This window comes from Urocitellus parryii, chromosome 4, assembly GCF_045843805.1.
Source record: "Urocitellus parryii isolate mUroPar1 chromosome 4, mUroPar1.hap1, whole genome shotgun sequence".
NCBI classification, from domain to species: Eukaryota; Metazoa; Chordata; class Mammalia; order Rodentia; family Sciuridae; genus Urocitellus; species Urocitellus parryii.
This window is the reverse complement of record NC_135534.1, coordinates 171209881-171230267: the sequence shown is the minus strand read 5'-3', so window position 1 is coordinate 171230267 and position 20387 is coordinate 171209881. Positions and strand designations below refer to the sequence as shown.

The 20387-nt window shown below is 33.3% G+C and overlaps 1 pseudogene; it reads left to right on the top strand.

Moving 5' to 3' along the window:
• Positions 1–19448, top strand: part of LOC113182139 (all-trans retinoic acid-induced differentiation factor pseudogene) — a 113891-nt pseudogene extending 94443 nt beyond the window's left edge.
• The last annotated feature ends 939 nt before the right edge of the window (positions 19449–20387 follow it).

The following is a 20387-nucleotide window of genomic DNA, read 5'->3' as shown; positions in this document are numbered from 1 at the left end:
AACTGAAAAGAATTTGAGAGAATTATATTATCCAGACATTTATGATAGCAAGTTTATGTTCATATAAGACAAGTACATTTCATGGTCTTTTCAAGATAAGAATTATCATAGTGACACACTCTTTTATGGTTAACAACAATTTTGTCTGAATTTCTCCTTAGCATGGTATTTAAAATATTTATTTCTGTAATGAGGATTTTAGAACTTTTCAAAATCTAATATGTTTATTAGTACAAGTTTCCTATATTCTAGCATTGTTTCTTGATGCCTTTAAATAATATTTAATAGAAATATCAGGGTAAATGTTTTCCTGGTCTAAAACTTTGTCTGATATATTTCTCAATCTGATTCATGTAAGCATAGATCCTTTTTATAGAGACAAAATACCATTCCTGTGATTTTGACTCACTTTTCTGTGCTTTTGCTGAAGTCAGTATTGAAAATTAATCTGAAAAATAATATTTATTTGAGAATATCCAACTGCGCCCATTATTCAATGCATTTAATAATACATAAAATTATATTTTCTTATGCTAAAATTTTCATAAATAAATGGGCAAAGTATACAGATAGCATAGTGGAAAATAATTCTATTCCATGAATAGTCATCATTTCTCAAACCAATATTTCATATTATACTTTCATTGTATGCCAAAATAACTCTTGATAGAAATAAATATTGACACTCTTCCCTAAGGTTTTCCATTTCCCACTAATGTGCTTTCTGATAGGGCTCCCATTGATTGATTAGTTGATTAAGTCATTCATTATTTTACATTTATTTGAGAAATAATTTCTGAAATTATACTCTGTGATAATCCTCATTCTATAGGCTAGAGATGCAGAGATTTTTGGAAAGATTTTGTCATTAACAAATTAATACTTATTGAGAATCAAAAATTATATTAGACTATTTCATCAATGTTTCAACAGGAACAGGAGGTGATTTATAAATAAGCAGAGAAGCAGTATAGCAATTTGAATTTTACTCAATTTGAATTTTACTCAATAATGTGTAAAAGGGTTAAGAAGGCTATATGAAGCTATTTTGGTCTGTTTTCTTTGTTTGTTACTTTTGTCTGATTCTATGCATGTTGATAAGATTGGAAATTGGGAGTAAATTAGGGAAAGCAAGCACAGACTAGCATATACAAGGTTGTTCTGGAAATCGTAAGGTCAAATTGGAATCTGCAGTGGCACCTCTCCACTTCTAGGCCTCCAACTTAGCTCATGTCTTATTATAATTTCCATCCCAGGAGTTGGAGAGACTTACCTTAAAGTTCTGGTAGGAGTTTTAGGAGGTGTGAACCCAGCTGCTTTCCTGTGCCAGCTAGCAGAGGTGACAGGTGATTGACAGTGACATGCCTTTCTTTTGGTTCTTCCTTAGTCTCCTAGTGTAAAAACATGGCTGCAGCTTCACTGATCCTTCCAAATCATGAGCAAACCATCTCTCTTGTATCCTGTGCTAATTCACGAGTATGCAGGGAAGGGGACTCTGGGCAATTTGTTCCACTATATATGGCTGACACAGTGAAATCCACATCACGGTCATATTGAAATTCATCTACAGCATGAACTGTGATTACAATAAAAAAAAAAAACATGTAAGAGATGGTATCAGCCCTTAAGATTTCAATATTATTGGGTTCATTTCTCAGAGAGGTAACTATTTTAAAGAAGGCAACTGTTCTAAAAGTATAAGATTGATTTAAGTATTAAATTAATGCCTTTAATGCTAGACCTTGCCTTTCTCCTCCAAGTCTCAGCTCCTCAGATTTCCTGAGTAATTTCTAAAATTTTCTGGAAAGATATAATTTTAGTAGGTTCTATTTTCCCTTTTATTGGATTAGAGTTCCTTTATTCTGTTGATGCTCATCTCTGAATTGGGTTCAGCTTCCATATATTCTTCATGGATTGTTTATTGTTGTCATCTTCTGCACTCTCTTTTCTGGTTTATACCATTGCTACATATGTTATGAACAAAATTATCGGTATTGTTTTATAGCAGTACTTGGGAAGAAGGTTAGGGGTAAATGAATGTTTTCAGGCAGCCACAGATATTAGAAATCTTAAATGTGTTTGTTTTTACATTTAGTTTCAGCACAGACAACAGGTGATTTCTTGCTTGACAAAACTGCAGATTGTTATTTTTTCTGAGAGTGGAGTAGGGGGCAAAAAGACAGTCAATGTAGGTAAGGAATGATTGGATCAAATTGGGAGATGGGGGCTGATTGGAAAGGAAATAAAATGCTAATACCTTCAGGACACTTTCTCCTGCTCCAACCTATTGCCAAATTTACCTGCCTCCAGGGAACTGTTCCTCCCAACAAAGAGTTGTTAATGAATGCCCCCTGGGAGAATCCCTTCCTGCCTGTACCCCTCTGTGCCTTCATTCTCACCACTGGGGGGATTACTCCACCTTTTGGTCACTTCACCTTTTGGTTGCCTAGGCAAAATAAGGGGAGAAGGGGGACAGGAGAACAAAGGAAATCTAAAATCTATAAAAGGAGCAGGATACCCCTCTTTGTCAGGCACCAACTTCCAAATTGCACCCTCTCCTCTGCCTCTGTGAGGAGTCTTTGTCTCCCTCTTTCTCTATTTTTATCCTTTAAATAAAACTTTTTGCTCTTGCCTTTGTGTTACTTGAGTGTTCAGTCTTAGACACTAGGGAAATGGACCCAGATCCTGATTGATTCTCAAATACCGGTATCAATAGTATCATCAATAGTGTAGTTTTCAAGGAGAAAAGCAGAATTAGTAGTAGTACCGGGTGATTACCATAAAAATTTTGTATTTGGTAATTTTGCATGGATTATATTTCCATTTTAATTTATACTATTTCCACTCATGGTGTCAGAAATTACTCATGGTGTTGGGTGTGTGGGAGACTCCTCACTGAAGTTAAGTTTCCCTCTCAGGAGAACATCATGAAATCCCTTACCTCTCCCCCTCCTCTCCGAAGGGTGCCAAGCCAAAGAGGGCCAAATTCAAAAGTTTTCTCCACCAATCCCCATTGGACACAGTGTCCATTCACTGTTCCTGAGTCACCCTGCCAATCAGCACCCACAACATCACTGTCACCTACTCAGCCCTTCTTAAGCCCAAGTTTGCAAGCACAAGCTCTGTGCCCTCCTCCTCTCTGCCCTCTTCCTCTTCTTTCTCTCCTCTCTCTGCTCTCTTTCTCTTTCTCTCTGCGCTCCTCCTCTCCTCTCTCTGCTCTCTGCCTCTCCTTTTCTTCCCCTTCTGGCAGCCCTCCCAATAAAATCTCTTGGTTGAATCTCCATCTCAGGTGAGTCACTCGACTTTCACATGGCATAATCTTTTTTTTTTTTTTCCAGACAATTCTGGAAGAAGAACTACATTGTAAGAAATGTAGACAAGAGGCTGATATATTTCTCAATCTGATTATTAACTTTCAACATTAATGTTTCAATTGTATTTGATCTCCTGTAATAGAGTGTATGTGCCATATACATGCACAAATGTAATTGTTTACATGTGTGTGTGTCCATGTGTATTTTGCAAATAACAAAGATTTGGTGACTTAATGCAGTTAAAACTTTGAGATCTTTCTTAGAGTAGAAAAGAGTGATTTCTGAATAAACACTTCATGCCACAATGAAATGAGGATAAATTACAGTGATTTCAAGTAAATAATTATACATAACAAAAGATGAGAAATTTGGTTTCTCATTGATTTAAACAATATTGCCACTTACAATAGTATATTTAAATAATGCATTCTAGTTATTTACTTTCTGATATATTAATTAATTTTAAAACAGTGGGTTTTATTTTTACTTAAGCCTATAATTACACTAACTCATATACTTTTGTATGTATAAGTGATTTCAAAATGCACCTTAAACCTGTTCAAATTTTTCCTTTTTACCACAGCACTTACTATGTTCTATCACATATTTATATTGCCTATTTCCTCTCAACCCCTAATAGAAGGTGATATTTTTTCTATTTTGTTCCTTGATAGAGCCCAAGAATTAGAAAAATGACCAGTACTCATAAATATTTGTTTAATATTTAATTGTGAGTGTGATAATTTAATTGTGTGTGTTTAATCAAACAGATGCAGTTATCTCACACAAAATCAACTACTCCTAGCTACTCAACCAAAAGCAGAGGTAACATTTTGTTGGTACTAACCTGGTCACTTGCTCATAAAGATTCAAATGAGAAATGTTTCCAGGGGAGAGTTGTGAGAGACATTACTGTGGAAACTAGAGAATTAGAAAACATTAGTTACCTGTCATTCTTTCTTACATTTGAGTAGATATTTAAAAATAAGTAAACATTTTTGTAAGATCAGGCAGTGGCAACCAAAAGGAGACAGGTTTAAAAAGGCTGCTGAATGAGGCTTTATTGAGATTTTGCTCCTGGTAGAAAACATCAGGGCTAGACTAGACTGGAATTTTTATTGGGCTTAGGGCAGGAAGCAAGAGCTTGGGACAGGAAAATGGGTTTTTAGAGTCCCTAGTCCTACTGGGGTTGGTCTGGGGTAGCTGGATAAGATCCAGCTTGGCCAGGAGACCCTGCTGATTGACAGGTGGTTCTGTCAGTGCCTGATTGGTGGTTCCTTGTCCTGGGTTGTTTGGTGCTTGGTTCCTCAGCCATCTCCACCTAACAACTTGGATAGATTCACCAACAGGAAAGTTAAAGACTGATGCAACAGATTAAAAAATAAGAAATTTTATAAGAAAAAGAGAAATAAGAAAAAAATTAAAAATAACATCTTTAATGTAGTTTTAGATAGTAGGCTCACTGGACAAAACTAGATAATATAAGAAAAGAAAGAAAAAAATAAAGTTACTAAAATAAAAATATTTAAAATCTGAAAAAGAAATTGAGGGATGTGGGTGTAAATGAATAAGTGATATAGTTTTGTTGTTGTTGTTGTTGTTTTAATAAGCATGAGGCCCTTTTTTTGTAACAAAAAAAAAAATACTCAGCAAGAGAAACAATAAGAGAGGTAAATAGGGAGCCTACATGCTAGGAACAAATTTTTACTCCTCACACTTCAGATAGAGCCCTAATATCCAGAGTATACAAAGAACTCAAAAAATTAAACAATAAGAAAAGAAATAACCCAATCAATAAATGGGCTAAGGACCTGAACAGAAACTTCTCAGAGGAGGATATACAATCAATCAACAAGTACATGAAAAAATGCTCACCATCTCTAGCAGTCAGAGAAATGCAAATCAAAACTACCCTAAGATACCATCTCACTCCAGTAAGATTGGCAGCCATTATGAAGTCAAACAACAACAAGTTCTGGCGAGGATGTGGGGAAAAGGGTACACTTGTACATTGCTGGTGGGACTGCAAATTGGTTCGGCCAATTTGGAAAGCAGTATGGAGATTCCTTAGAAAGCAGGGAATGGAACCACCATTTGACCCAGCTATTGCCCTTCTTGGACTATTTCCTAAAGAACTTAAAAGAGCGTACTATAGGGATACTGCTACATCAATGTTCATAGCAGCACAATTCACAATAGCTAGACTGTGGAACCAACCTAGATGTCCTTCAATAGATGAATGGATAAAAAAATATGGCATTTATACATACTGGAGTATTACTCAGCACTAAAAAATGACAAAATCATGGCATTTGCAGGTAAATGGATGGCATTAGAGCAAATTGTGCTAAGTGAAGCTAGCCAATCCCTAAAAAACAAATGCCAAATGTCATCTTTGATATAAGGAGAGCAACTAAGCACAGAGCAGGGAGGAAGAGCATGAGAAGAAGATTAACATTAAACAGGGACAAGAGGGGAGAGGGAAAGGGAGAGAGAAGGGAAATTGCATGGAAATGGAAGGAGACACTCATTGTTATACAAAATTACATATAACAGGAAGTGAGGGGAAAGTGATAAAAAAACAAGGGAGAGAAATGAATTACAGTAGATGGGGTAGAGAGAGAAGATGGGAGGGGAGGGGAGGGGAAGGGAGGGGGGATAGTAGAGAATAGGAAAGGCAACAGAATACAACAGACACTAGTATGGTAGTATGTAAAAACTTGGATGTGTAACCAATGTGATTCTGCAATCTGTATACGGGGTAAAAATGGGAATTCATAACCCACTTGAATCAAATGTATGAAATATGATATGTCAAGAGCTTTGAAATCAAAAAGCTAATTTTAATCTCAAAATATTTGTACATTTACAGGTTTCATATTATTTACTTTGAGTTCTTTTCTAGCAGTATTTATTGCTATATGTATCTTTTATTTACATATAAGTTTGTTTTTTTCTTACAGTAGTTAGAAGAGCTCATATGAGAAAAAATAGGATCTTAAGTTGCAGATATTCCTTGTGGTGGGAAGAAAGGACAAAATTTGAATTAAGTTGAAAATGAAATGCTTATAAAAGAAGTTTAATTAGTGAGTAAGGAAAAAGAAAATCAAGAGCTCATAAGTATTTTAGAGATTTTTTGATTAATAAGCTTCAATTGTCTTTGATCTCCTATAATAGAGAGCGTGTTTCCATATACATACACAAATGTAATGTTTTTGCATTGAGAAATCAGGTTATTTTAGATAGAGGCATGAAATTAGAATTGGCTTGCAGCTGAATGAAGAGGTAAAATGATTTTAGTTATTTCAGTGAATAGTATGAAAATTTGGATTTTGGATACTGATAATGTTATTGTACATAATTTAAGAAAATCTAAAGCAAAATTTTTTCCAATATTGTCCACATGAGAAATGGAAGGAATTAAGGGGGGGGGGAAGCCATGTATTTAGTGGTTAAATCTGTGTTATTTATGTGACAACAATTTGTATAATTTATTTTTACATGTTATATATAAATATGCAATTTATGTATAATGAATTTATTTAATTTATTTACTGAAAAAAATTAACTTACTCTCAGTAGAAGTGAATTATAGCATGGAAACCTATGTCTTAATAACTAAGCATAGATTATGACATCATCACTTAATAGTTACACAAAGCTGGTTGCATGTATAATTTTATATCAAAAACAGCTTTGCACTTTTGCACAGAGAATAAAGAGCTATGTATTGAAGAAATGAGCTGGTACACCCAATGAAACTATTAAAAGTTAAGTAAATATACACAGGTGATCAGGACAGATTTACTGAAAGTTGTTAAGGGAATTAGATAATATTTTTTCTATGATAATTTGTATTTTATAATTTGTTCTTTGTGTACGATATATTTATTTTGAAGTTCTCAGGGGCTTATTCCAATAAGTTGAAAGAGTGAAAAGGTTGGCAACTGCTGGGAAATGAGCAAAACTGTGTCACTGAGAGAAAAAGCAAGTCTGGAATTAAGTTATTATTAAATTAGAAAATGATATAAAAATTATTTAAAAATGACTCCCAAATGCCTAAAGGATCTAATTTCTATAATTCTGTCATAGATAACTAGAGAATCAATTTGTTCATATTCATTATAAAATTGAAGAAAGAAAGTAAATTAAAAATTTTTACTAAGTTTAGTGATTTGACAGATGATGTGAACTCCAATGGGGATCAGAATAGAAATGTCAAGTTTTCTGGCAAACTTCAAAGGATCAGAACAAATGATATGAGATATCTATTTTTCCTTCTTATCAAGATTTAATGTACTCCTTTTGAAATCTAGAGACATCTTGTATGTTGGAATTCATATTACATATATTTTTCTTGGAGCCAATTAATTTGTTTTTCTGGTAGCCCAATTAATTCACCATAAAGGCCAGCAGAGGATTGATCCACAGGATGATTTTATTCTAACCTCAAACTTATTGCACATATTATTCTTTCTTCCTATAGCACAAGAGCCTTAATATGATTGATTTCTCAATATTCAGGTCTAAATTAAAATTCAGTCAACCCAGGGTGATTATTATTATTTTTTTAATGTCTCCTTCTAAGTCTGGTTTCTTCAAGAGAATTAAGCCCTCTTACACCAAAACATCATAGTGCTCATTAAATTCACTTCCCTTCAATGCATACAGACTATGGCAAGAGATGAACCCCTTCTAGAGAGTACTTAGAAAAGTTGTAAACATCATTCACTATGTTGTCTGATTCAAATGAGGAAATCTCTCTGAGACAGAACTTGTCTTCTCTCCTTCTTCACTCAGGTGAGGATCTATTTTCTACTTCACTAATTTTCTTCAGTACACTTATCAATATTTGAGTTCATATTTTATTTTACGTACATGCTCATTTCATATCTAAACTTAATGAAATGTAAACAACAGAAAGAAGAAAGGAGATGCTTCCTTTAAAGTTAAATCCTCAGTAGTAACTAGTAGGCACCTAGCACAGTACACATTAGTTGAATGGTTCCTAAATATCAGTCAAGATTTCTTCTGGGATGGGTACAACCCATTGCTATCATTTGGACTTTCTCTAAAGCACAGGATTAAAATATCAGAGTTGTGATATTATTGCTATTAGAGTACTGTTGCCATGAGAATTTGTTACAGCTTCAGAAATAAACTCATTCACCTTTTTATTTTCTTCCTGGCATTACTCAATTATCAACTCATAAAATTTGGGAAAAAGGTGAGGAATTCCAGGCCTAAACCATAATATAATTCAAGTTTGAAAAATAAAATTCTGGCCAGGTACGCACACCTGTAATCCAGTGGCTGGGGAGGCTGAGATAGGAGAATGACTAGTTCAAAGCCAGCCTCAGCAAAAGCAAGGTGCTAAGCAAATCATTGAGACCCTAAATGAACTACAAAATAGGAGTGTGGATGTGACTAAATGGGCAAGTGCCCCTGAGCTCAATCCTGGTATTCCTCCCCCAAATAATAAAACTTTAAAGGACTATGTTTGTGTAAAAATTTGTAAATTCATTGTATTATATATTCTCTGTTGATAATTTAAAGTGCATTTTTAAGTACTTTAAAAAATATTTAAGTCTCATTGTATAATATTTTTCTTATTAACCAAGTGAGGCAAGGAGATGTGAAGTTAGATAAGCATCATATAACAGAATTTCAGTTTATTTCTTTTTGGTTTCATTTATTTGTTTGTTTCAGGGGAAGCATAGATGTCTATAGTATCCAAAAGATATGGTAGTGCTATTCTAGCTATCAGTGATGTGTTCTATTCCCTCATATGTTGAGGTTTGAACATTAGAAAAGTACGCGGAGGCAAGCATATAAAGAAGGGTATTTAAAAAGCGGTAACATAGACTTCTTCCAGGAGGGAGTAGGGGGCCATAGCTGGGATGTTGTATCCCCAGAAGCAAGGTGTTCTGCCTTTTATATGTCTTAGGCTTCCTTTGCTCTCCTGCCCTCTTCCCCTAATCTTTCTCCTTATCTTCAGGTGGGCTGAAGGGGGAAAGCTAGGATAGAGCAGCCCAGGACACATTAATTAGCAACCTTATAGCTCCTTTTCAGGCGGGGCCATTCCTGGGACAGGTTACCTCAGCAACACTTTGGAGCAGGGGAAGATTCTTGATAAAGGTGCAGGAAGGGCTTTGAAGGAATCAACATTTCACTCCCTCGGGGAACAGTCTCTGACTTCCCAGACTCACTCAAAATTGGCCTTCTTGATCTGACCTGACTTGATTTCCCCATCTATACTGTCTCCCTGTCTAATTCTGGCTTCATTATGATCATTGAAGGATTTTAAATCCTTTGTCTTTGAGAATGATTCATTAATACTAAGAGAATAGTTGTGGCACCTAAAAATTTAAAGGTTTGTACGTAATTAAGTGGTGAAAGAGAGTAACATTAGTACGTTTCTATTCAGAGAATCACATTTTCCAATTTTTCTTCAATGAACTATGTTGAATTTCTATCACTGCTTAATTAAATGTTGAATGTGAACATTACAAGATCTTAGATTAGATACAGAATTTGAATCCTATATATTACTTTTGCATACCAAGCAGACAAAGGACACTTAATCTAAGTATGTCAATTAGTTGGATTTTCATTACTATAAGGAAACGTTTGAGGCAGGATATTTATGAAGAAAAGATGTTTATTTAGCTCACAGCTTTTAGAGCTCAAAGTTCAAGATCACATGGTTCCACTATTTCAGTCTTTGGTGAGGGTAGTATTGGTGACATATCATGGTTGAATGCATTTGAAGCAAGCAATCCTATTATAACCAGAAAGAGCCAGATGAGGCCCAGGCTTATTCCTTTTGTAGCAATCTTCTCTGGAGAACTGACTCACAATTCCATGGGAAATACCTTAATTCCTCTTAAGGGCACAACCCCTGTGGTTGCCCATTAAGCCCCATTTCTTAAAGGTTGCATGCCACCAAATGACACCACCCAAGGTGGACATGTGGACCCTTGGAGGAGACTCAAATCATATGCAAACTACAACAGTATTTATGTCCACCCTAAAAATAAGCATAGTAATAATCCATTCCTCACAGTTAAATAGGATGAAACAATAGAAACAATGCATACAATATCCTTTTCTTAGTCTGTGACATTCTGTGAAGCTTCTACACAAGGCATTTTTGAGTCTTGACCTTCATCTTGAATCTTTAAGAGTTACCATTCTTTGGTGACTCATTCATTCTATTGAATGATGAGATGCATTTTCCCCATAAGGAATAGCTGCAAGGTAATAATGATCTAATTGCTATTGTCTGAATCCTAATCTGTAGTGCAGTTCAAGCAAAGTTCTGTCAAGGACAAAATGAGGATGTCTCATTTAATTCATTATTTTGCACATCAAATATCTGGACACCTGAAGCATACCAATTAGACTTGTTAATATATATGTAAATTTTAAATTTTATCTAGGCACAAAATCTGGCTGTAATTTTTTTTTTCTGTTAGTGATATAGGCTGTCTGTGATCAATATAATGTACTTTATTTGATTTGTGAGAAATGTATTTTCTTCCAGCAGACTAGATGTGTTTTAGGAAAACTATTGACTTTTCTGTGATAATATAGTACTGTTGTTACTATCCTAAAATTATACCTTTCCATACTGTCCATCTCCTCACATTTTGATAATTTGGTGTTCCTTTTGAAGTACATAGGTAGAAACAAAACCTACTTATAATTAAATGTAAATATTCTAATTTCAAAGAATTAGGAGAAGGTTTTAAAATCAATCTCTTCTTGAAACTTTGGACCAGAACTTTTTGAAGAAAAAAAAATCAAGAGCTAAGGACTTTATAGCCTTGTCCTACCCTTTCTATTGGAAATATTTAATTTACCTAATATGCTATGATTTTAAAACAAGAAGAAGACAAAAATCACTTACAGTATTATTGCTCATTGAGTCATATTCCACCACCAAACAGAAATTTAATTAGAAACTTAAAAATAGTCTTATTATTATTAATGTTCACATGATGGAGGTAGGTCATTATACCAAGCCAAGTAAACCTTTTCTTAAAAATATGTCATAAGTAAGGCACACATTTTAATCAAAACATCATGAAAGTACTAAAGTTAATGACAGACAAGGGCTTGCTATTGCCTGTTTCCAGTATTCTTCAAAATAGGACATCAATAATCTTTGGCCTTTTGAAGTATGATTCCAACACTTTCCAGAAATAGTGAATTTACAGAAAGGTTCATGTTTATCTTCACTGAAATAAAGAAGAGACAAAGACACAGAATAAAAAATAGAAAAAAAAACAATTCTGCTAACTTAAAAATATTAATTTGACTGTTATTGTATATGCTCTTTGTGACCATTTCAATCACCTTTAAATCTATTATCAATCGATCAAAGAGTTTCTCCTACTTGTATACACACATATTGTACACAAAGCTTATCCCTGATAGAAGCAAAAATATTATAAATGCACCTAAGTGAATATACTGGATAGAACTACAATTCTATTAAGTAACTATTAGGTAGTTTCTGATTTATAAACCTATAATTTACATGCTTTTCTTTTATTCAGTGCCTATAAACATAAAATGTTTCAGAGACTTGTCTTTCTTATCTAAAAATATTTTTAAAATTAAATTCAAATGAAATTTAAAAGCATTCTTTTTGTCATGACTGCCACTCTGCTGATAGTTACTAAATTGATTTGCTTTTTCAAATACATGAAGCAGAGAAAATATATTTCTTCCTTCAATTGCATACATTTATTTCCAATTAATATTTCAAGGAGTGAACCCTAAGAATTCAGAAAAGAAATTGTTAATATTATTTATTATATACTTAGGGTCATATATATGCAAGGCAGGAGAAAACTAATTATGTAAAGGAAGCTCTCCTACCTATGGACCTGATGCAGTAACAGAGCAAGTGATTTCTTTTAAACCTGTGCATTTTAGAATAGAAAACTTTGAACTACAAGAAATATTTTTAGGTCTAAACATCCACCAAGCATTTGGAAAAGCAAAGGAAATTTTGAAGAAAAATATATGTAAAAAAGGACCACATAATTTATCATTCAAATCAGGCCATTTTTTTGAGATTAAAAAGGATGTGCAAATAATAAAAATTATACAATTTTTGAAATGTGTATTTACATATAATAAGATAATTAAGGGGTTTGTTATATTTGAGGCCATATACAATAAATATATTAAGAACTACTTTTAAAAATAAACTTTTTCAAGAAAATTCTTTGCTTAGTAAAGCAAAAACTATATTTTTTGTATAAAGTTTTATGAACACATGACTTGATACATTTTCACATATTTTAATCAATTTGTCTACTATGTGTCATTCATATATTTTTTGAATAATGAATTTTTATATGACTATTTTCTGGCTAGCAAGTATTCAGTAGCAGATAAATTGATAAATAAAATGTGGTTATGTATACAATGGAATATTCTTCAACCTTAAAAGGAATAAATTCCATTATTTAAGACAACATTGATGAAACTGGAAGACATTAGGCTAATAAGCTATACCCAAAAAGATAAATGCCACATGTTCTTACTTATACATAGAATCTAAAATAATTGAAGTCATAGACAGAAGAATGGTTGTTCCCTGAAACCATGGGGTGGGGACAATAGGAGATGCTAGTCAAAAGTATAAATTTAAGATGAGGGGTATGAGTCATTAATTCTACACTGTATACATATATTACAATATTACTCTGTATTCCATATGACCAAAAGATGATGAATAGTTGTACTTATGCATCATCATCCAGATATAAAAATCAAGATTGGGGCCAAAGATTAATTTCACACAATACCAACAATAACTTGTTTTCTTTATTAGTGCATTATAGTCAGATAGAATAGTGGGGCTCATTTTATAAATGCATATAACTTACTTTGCTTCATTTCAATCCCTTCAAAATTCTTAAATTCTGAATGTGCATGAACTTGAGAAGAAAATTTTAAACATAAGAAAGATACTAGCTGAAAGCAAGTTAGCAGAAAATGCTACCAATACTTTTATATTGTATCCAATACAAACACAATGTTTACTATCAAAGAAACAATAAAAAATGTTTAAATAAATGAAAATATTAATTCCTCTTATTTGATAATTAAAGACCATACACATGTTTTATCATTGCATTGTACACATACATTTATAAGATTAACCATAATTAATTCGAAGAATATATTTCTACCAATTGTTTAAAATACTGTTTGGAAGTAGGCAGAGTGTCCACATATAAATAAATATAATATCCTATACTGGAAACAGGGGCCTCTGCAGTCCTCAATAACCCAAAGAACAAATCACCTGTTATTTTCTGTTTCCTGGGGTCAAGGAGACCTGCATAGCCCATTTCAAGGAATATAAGCCTTTGTGACAACTCCAACTTTTAATTTATTTTCTAGGTAGTGAAATGAAAGAAAAATGATGCCCATTATACCTCCAACATTTCTACTTCCTATGGCACCAGAACCAAAGATTTGAAACACTAAACCTGAAACTTAAATAGGAAGTAAATTTAAAATGAAAATACAAGCCTTATTCACATTTTAAGGACTATGATTCTAATTCAGTTAAAAAAGATTCTAAGAGACACTGAATTTGGTATTTTAGGAACTCACAATTAAAAATAAGAAAGTAAAAATCTGTTGTCAAAAATCTTAAGGAAGAGGATGATATTCAGATGAATAAATAAAATACATGGCTAAACACAAAATAGTAGAAATACATTCTGGAAAGAGTGGTACCAAGAAGGAGCTGATTCACCCTGATCAAGAACACTACACACAGTAGGATTTGAAAGAAAAAAAACGAGTATCATATGATTTACTGTTAAAACCAAAATTTCACAAACACTTACATATCAATTAATTGATTCAATTAAGCAAAATAGCCCTTTTCAAAAATGATTTACAATATGGCTTTTAAATTTTATTTACCCACAGTGTTCTTTTAAGTCATTTTCCATCATTAAAACATGATTAATTATTTTCATTTTCTATTTCAATTTATTTGTGGAACATTGCAGTTTTGAGAAAATATTTCCTTTTCTTTTTTTCTCAGATATTCTTCTGATAAGTTCATAACAAATTCTACTATGTGGAAGATATTCTTAATTTTAATTTTTGTATCGAGTGTGTAAATATTTTAACCAAAATATTTAAACAGCTACTGATTTTTCGTTTTATGCTGAATATCTTTCTTGATGAAATATATTTGTAAGTCAAAACTCATCACATAAGTTTTCTCTATTTATAATTATTTTAAATGTTTACCAAAATTAACTTGCAAAATCATAGGTCCTCTCAATTTAATTTGATTGCAGTACAGGTATAAATTTATAATTAGAAACAGAAACTTCATTGAAAAATTCTTCCTAAGTTCAATTGCAGCTTTTTAAATTCAGTATTTAAAGTCATTGCACGCCTTTGTTTTAATTGTTTGTAGTTCCCAGTTTGCTATTATAGGTATAAATTTTCATGACCACATATGTTGAAAGTTTCCAAGTCTGGAAATTCATCAAAAGCTTTCACTTTTGAAAATTGTTTGTAGTCTATCCATTCAATAATTTCAGAGGTTTTGTACTGATGTTGAATAAGATTTAACTAACCAAAACAAAAATAACAATCACATTAAAATTTGAAAACTGTTACATAAAGGTTTCTAGATTTGGGGTGGGGTGGAATAAGACACTCAGTTAAATTTGAATTTCATATAAAAATGAACTTTGCTCACTATAAGTATGACCTGTGCCATATCTGTGTCTTACATATGCTAAAATTTGTCTTTTATCTGAAATTCTAATTTAGTCATGTATCATATCTGATATATCTGATAGCCAGATATTTTGTTTGATTTATGTAGTAATCCTTTAAAGTTAGGACACTTTAAAAATCCATTTGAACATGGAAGGAAAAGAAAGATGGTGTACCTGCCATGATGAATAATTTCTTAAAATAAATCTAACACCAGCTTCTTCGTGACTATTTTGTATTTTCATTTCTCCAGAACAGGAATCAGAAAATGATGCCTGCATTCCAAATCTAATCTGAACCTGTTTTAGTGGCTCGTGGGTTAAGAATGTTTTTATATTTCTTAATGGTTTGAAAAGATAAAAGAATACTATTTTATGACACATTCCCAATTGCATGAAGTGTGAATTTCAGTAAACACCAATAAATTTTTATTGAAAGACATCTGTGCTCATTTATGCATTATCTGTGACTGTATGCTCTCCACAACAACAGAGTTGAGTACTAGCTAGAGAGACCAAAGATCACAAAAGTAGACAAAAATGGTGGCCAACTCTATTCTAAAGTGAGTTATTACTGATTTTGGACATGATTGAACCATAACATAAATAACACAATTACATTAAATGTAAATTGTGTTGCAGTAAGATTGCCATATTTAGGGGACAAAAAATAAGACAACTTGTTAAGTTTGAATTTAATATGGAAAGGATTTTTTTCTCATTTTCTGTATAACTAGTAGAACATGTGAGTCGTGTGTGTGTGCATGTGTGTACACATGCATATATGTGGTGTATATGTGTGTGAATACAGATTTTGAAAACTATAGTTTCTATTTCAGATGGTAAAATATTTCACCATGATTTCAAGTAATCATGCTCCTTAATTGAGAATGTTCTTTATTTACCACAACATGATTTTCTGCCAAATTATGTATGTATATTACCACTGAAAAACAAATTACTTGCTTTTGAAATTAAAACTTTGAACTTATTTTGAAATAGCCATAAAAACGATGTCATGTATATCTTTGAAGAAAAAAATTTAAAACTTCTGGACATTATACTTAAATTATGTTTTGAATGAAAAACTTAAAATTTTTAAATAGTTTTTTTGTGAGCATAACAGTTTAGTAATTATTTCTGAAGTTTTGCTATAATATAAGTGTCACTTTAAAGATGGGCAGCAATTCCTTTCATGTACATGAAAATTCATGATACAAAAAATATGAGCATAATTTATTTTAAAATTTGACTGTTTAAAAAGTCTTATGTGACTGCATACATGTTTGTCAAAGGTACAGTTCTATAAATGTCAAATAGAAGCTAATCCAGATCTACATGGAAAGTATATTGCAATAGAAAAATGACTTCCACTCAGGGATAACTGACATCTCCAAACTAAACCAACACACGTTTTCCCTTCTCAAAGGGGAAAATAGTAAGAATGTAAAGAGAAGTTGGGCAAATGATGGGGAGTAAGCAGCCTTCGTGATCAGTATTATTTGACAGGAAAGTGTTCCAATCTGTTCACCTAATGCTGTGGATGAGATAAGAGGGCACATTATGTTGGAGGTCTATGTATGAATTATGGGTTTGTTTGAACCATCATAAGGAAGGGGGTTTGCTTCTCTGAAGACTCCTGGTGTGAACCCACTGGTTTCCGGTTGCTTAGATTAAAGCTGATACCCTACCTTAGCTCACAAACCTAGGTTTAGTTGCAGCCCCTGGAGATGGGTGTAATCTCCCTAGCCCAGAACAACTTGTTTTTCCCATTTTTTATTCTGTTTTCCTCAATAAGCCTGCCACAGTAAAATCTTCTGATGTATTTCCCCTTAGATAAAAGATTTGGGCCTTTTTCCTTTATTCATTTCCAGTCCCTACCAGGGCTGGAGGACACACCAGGTCCATGCTTCAAAAATTATATTCTGTCTATTATCTTTTGTTCTTCATTATTTTCAGACTTTTTATTTTCCCAGCCGGTTTTTACCTCCAGGAATTAGCTCTCAGACTGCTGGTAATCCCAACAACATTTCATGTGTTCCTGCTTGCTCAGACTTGGGAGCAACCTAAAGTTTCAGGAACCTATGGGCACAAGAGAAGCCTGACATATATTTGTGCAAGAAAAAGTAAAAGGGTTCTTGTGATCACTTTGTAAATACCAAAATGGACTAGTCACTTTTTAAAATAAATACTAATAGTTCATCAGTAAATTGATTTCTGCTGTCCATATGACAAGAATGGTTGATGATAAGTTGTGATACACTTTTTGAGAAAATTGTATATTCTTCATCAATTTTCTTTGAAAGGATATTTGTGAATGTTGGAAGTGAAAAAAATAAAAGAGTTCATGTGAACATAACCTAAGTAATAATTTAGAAATGAAAATATATTCGGCTGATACATTATATACTAAACTTTTAAAAAGGAATCTCCAAATTAGTAGCACTTAGCTACTCAGAAAGACTGGATTCTTTCAGTTTGATCAATTATTAAAAATATGGAAATATAAGAGTTCTGCCAGCCCATTTCCCTGGGCAGTGGTTCTGTTCCTCACTCTGGACAAAAAAAAAGGGGGGGGGGGTCTGGTAGAAAATCCAGGATCCTGGGAGTATGCAAAATTTTCAAAAATGGCTCTTTATTGTGAGCAGCCATTAGTTGCATGCCTGCTGCTGCCTGAATCAGAAGGGGTACCATCCTGGAGTTTGATCTCCAGTTTTCTTTGAAGGATCCTGTTAAACTTTCCTCAGGCATATACTGCTGTTATCAGAGACCTGCAAACAAAATCCCTCAAAGATGACTTGGCAATATCTTACTTGACTTTACCCAGCCCCAGGCTCTGATATTACCACAAAGTGTAAGCTTTCCTAGAGGTGTTAGGCCTAGAAAAAAGTTATCTCTTTTATGGACAACCAGATCTGTCAAGGGCAAAAGAACCTTTGAAGTATCCCTGGGGATACAGAAAAGTGTCCTGAGAATGGATGTTGTGAGCATCAGATGGTTCTGGTCTCCTACAGTATATTTGTGCTATTGGCTTCCATGGATATAATTGTATGCACCAGGGATTCTTCTCACTATTTATGTTCTTTGGGATTCTGAGATCCATCACACTATCCATCTCCATTTTGCTCTGGGGAATTTAGCTCTGAAAACCAGGAATTCATTACTATATATGGCTTCCTACTGACCTTAGATCATCATTATGCATAGTGCAGCAAGGAATATTTGTTTCCTTTATGGGAATCCTTGGCCAGCAGAGCCTCTTTAAGTTGAGGCTGCCATTGGAAGGAAGTTGGAAAATTACATCATGTCAGAGTGGGACACTCTGGGTCAGGAATGGATTAATACAACTTACCATTTTTGCTGTTGACTAGAATAAACACTTTTTTACTTCAAAAAACTGGAAATATAAGATAATCTACTGAAATATAAGATAATCTACTATTAATTTTAAATGTCTTATATCCATGTTAACTGCAGTATTCAATTTTTGCTAAAATGTCAATATAATAATTTTGATCTATGATACAGCATATTCCCAATCCAAATCCTAACAATAATTTTTCTTAATATTGATATTGAGAGGTTGCACCTAAAATTTACATAGGGGAGATTACTAGAATAATTAAGTGGAGTTTATGTATGAAAAACAATAGAGGATTCACAGAAATCAGTTTACAGTGTTATAGTAATCAAGATAATATGGTGTTGGCAAATGGACAAAAACATTGAAGGAAAGAAAGGAGAGCTCAAAAATATATCCTTGAATATTGTCAATCAGGTGTAAGTACAAAGTCAGTTCCTTTTTTTTCTTATTTTCAGTAGGTTTTGTTGGAAAAATTGGCTGTCCAATCAACCTCAATAAATATCTCACACCTTTAATATATTTGTTTACATATTTGTATTAGTTTTCTAGATCTGTCATGACAGAATAGCACAAAGTGGGTGGCTGAAAGAACAGAAATTTATTTTCTCACAGGTCTGGGAATTGGATGCCTAAGACTAAGGTACTAGCATATTTGCTGTCTCCTGAGGTTTTTCCTCCGTGAATGGCAAATAGTCACCTTCTATCTGCCTCTTCACATAGCCATTCTTCTGCATTGCACATTCTTGGTGGCTCTTTCATGTGCTCAAATTTTCTCTTCTAATATATATTTATACATTTTTTACTAATTTACATTTATATATTTTTAAGCTAACAAATTATTAGAAGAACAATTGGTCAATCTGTAGGTACACGTTTTAGCATCCTGAAGATATATTTTTAATGAATAATATACTGCAGGCTTATAAATATTTAGAGTATTTAATCTTGTAAAGAGAAAACACCAGGAGAAAGGAATGTAGAATTGAATCATGAGTTAGTTCTTGACTTATCCTACCTTGGTCGTGTATCTGCATTCATTTTTACCCTCAGTTTTCAATAATAATCCCAAAGATTCTTGTTATGTTATTATTTCTGTTGCAAACATACAAACAAGATAAATTTCTTTAAACTTTTCCCATCATAAAGGAAATTGATGCTCCTTTTAGCTGCAGTTTCTTTTTCTTTTTTTTTATTGGTTGTTCAAAACCTTACAAAGCTCTTGACATATCATATTTCAAACATTAGTTTCAAGTGAGTTATGAACTCCCATTTTTACCCCAAATACAGATTGCAGAATCACATCGGTTACACATTCACATTTTTACATAATGCCATACGAGTGACTGTTGTATTCTGCTACCTTTCCTATCCTCTACTATCCCCCTCCCCCCATCTTATCTTTCTATCCCATCTACTGTAATTCATTTCTCTCCTTATTTTTTCTTCCAATTCCCCTCACAACCTCTTTTATGTAGTTTTTTATAACAATGAGGGTCTCTTTCCATTTCCATGCAATTCCCCTTTTCTCTCTCTTTCCCTCCCATCTAGTGCCTCTGTTTAATGTCAATCTTTTCTTCCTGCTCTTCCTCCCTGCTCTATTCTTAGTTGCTCTCATTATATCAAAGAAGACATTTGGTATTTGTTTTTTAGGGATTGGCTGGCTTCACTAAGCATAATCTACTCTAGTGCCATCCATTTCCCTGCAAATTCCATGATTTTGTCATTTTTTAGTGCTGTGTAATACTCCATGGTGTATAAATGCCACATTTTTTAATCCATTCATCCATTGAAGGGCATCTGGGTTGGTTCCACAGTCTAGCTATTGTGAATTGTGCTGCTGTGAACATCAATGTGGCAGTATCCCTGTAGTATGCTCTTTTAAGGTCTTCAGGGAATAGACCAAGAAGGGCAATAACTGGGTCAAATGGTGGT